Below are 2456 nucleotides of genomic sequence, written 5' to 3'. Positions count from 1 at the left end.
GAATGCTCGATCTTTGAAATCGAGTGAAGATGAATTTTATAATTTTCTCAAAGTTCACAAAATTCATATTGCCATTGTGACAGAAACTTTTCTTAAACCAAATGTCAAATTGAAAAGTAATCCACATTATGTGGTTCATCGATTTGACAGGTTTACTGGAATGGGTGGTGGAGTTGCCATTTTTGTCCAACGGCAAATTAAACATCGAATTTTACCTTCTTTCAATACTAAAGTTATTGAAAGCTTGGGAATCGAAGTTGAAACCATTCATGGAATTTATTTCATCGCTGGAGCATATTTGCCATTCCAATGCACCGGCGAACAATTGAATTTCTTTAAAGGCGATTTGCAAAAACTTACAAGATATCGACCGAAATTTTTCGTAATAGGGGACTTAAATGCTAAGCATGTCCAGTGGAATTGTAGGCAAAATAACAGTAATGGTAAAATACTTCATAATCAACTCTCAGCTGGTTACTTCACAGTTCTTCATCCCAGTAATCCTACTTGTTTCTCTTCCGTGAAAAACCCGTCTACAATTGATCTGGTTCTAACAGATCAAAGTCACATTTGTAGTGAACCGATGACTCATGCTGACTTTGACTCAGATCATCTTCCAGTAACATTCAGACTTTCCAACGAAGCTATAATTAATCCAATTAGTTCTATTTTCAACTATCATAGAGCTAATTGGTTGGATTACAGATCTTACATTGAAAATCATGTGGATCATGAAACTATTTTAGAAAATTCTGCGGACATTGACACAGCAATTGATAATTTGAATCATTATATTATCGAAGCTAGAAATCTTTCAGCTCCCAAAGCTCAAACTAAATTAAATTCTCCTATCATCGATGACAATCTTCAACTGCTCATTCGGTTGAAGAATGTTCGTCGACGACAATATCAACGTTCTCGTGATCCTGCTATGAAAAACATAGTTAAGGATTTACAAAAAGAAATTAAACATAGTTTTACTCTTTTGCGAAATGAAAATTTCGCTAAAGAAGTTGAACAAATTAAACCATATTCTAAACCTTTCTGGAAACTTTCTAAGGTTCTTAAGAAACCTCAGAAACCAATTCCTGCTCTCAAGGAAGGAAATCAAATACTTCTTACAAATGGTGAAAAAGCTCAAAAACTTGCTCAGCAGTTCGAGAGTGTCCACAATTTTAATTTAAACGTTGTGAGTCCTATTGAAAATGAAGTCTCACTGAAATATGATCATATTTCAACCCAAGTGTTATCACACGATGACATTATTGAGACGAATTTTGATGAAATTAAATCAATTATTAGGAAACTCAAAAACATGAAGGCTCCTGGTAATGATGGAATTTTTAATATTCTTATTAAAAATCTTCCCGATGTTGCCTTGAGACTCCTGGTTAAAATTTTCAACAAGTGTTTTTCATTAGCTTACTTCCCAAAAAGATGGAAAAACGCTAAAGTAATTCCTATCCTAAAACCTGATAAAAACCCAGCAGAAACATCAAGTTATCGCCCAATTAGCTTACTTTCTTCTATCAGTAAACTTTTTGAAAAAATTATCTTGTTGAGAATGATGACTCATATAAATAAGAATTCAATTTTTTTACCAGAGCAGTTTGGATTTCGTCATGAACATTCAACTACTCATCAACTTGTCAGAGTAACGAACATGATAAAATCAAATAAATCTTCTGGGTTATCCACTGGAATTGCTCTTCTAGACATAGAAAAAGCATTCGACAGTGTTTGGCACAAAGGTTTAATAGCAAAAATGTCTGATTTCCAGTTTCCTATTTATTTGATCAAAATGATTCAAAATTATTTAACTGATCGTACTCTTCAGGTTAGCTATCAGAATTGTAAATCTGAATTGCTACCCGTACGAGCCGGTGTTCCGCAGGGTTCGAGTGTAGCTCCAATCTTGTATAATATTTTCACTTCTGATCTTCCAAATCTACCCGTTGGTTGTCAGAAATCGCTATTCTGTGACGACACAAGTCTGTTAGCCACAGGTAGAAATCTAAGAGTGATCTGCAGTCGCCTACAAAGAAGTTTAAATATTTTTAGTGATTATCTGTCAAAATGGAAAATTAAACCAAATGCAGCAAAAACGCAATTAATTATCTTTCCTCACAAGCCAAGAGCTTCTTTTCTTAAACCAAACAATAGTCACATTCTCAAATTGAATGGCTTGGAATTGACATGGTCTGATCAAGCTAAATACTTAGGTTTAACGTATGACAAAAATCTCACTTTCAAGGATCACATTGAAGGAATCCAGGCAAAGTGTAATAAATATATTAAATGTTTATATCCTCTTATAAACAGAAATTCTAAGCTCTGTCTAAAAAACAAATTGTTAATTTATAAACAAATTTTCAGACCAGCCATGCTTTATGCGGTACCAATTTGGTCAAGCTGTTGTTCCACCAGGAAGAAAACGCTTCAAAGGATTCAGAATA

This window comes from Malaya genurostris, chromosome 2 (genome assembly GCF_030247185.1).
Source record: "Malaya genurostris strain Urasoe2022 chromosome 2, Malgen_1.1, whole genome shotgun sequence".
NCBI classification, from domain to species: domain Eukaryota; kingdom Metazoa; phylum Arthropoda; class Insecta; order Diptera; family Culicidae; genus Malaya; species Malaya genurostris.
This window is presented reverse-complemented; position numbering follows the sequence as displayed.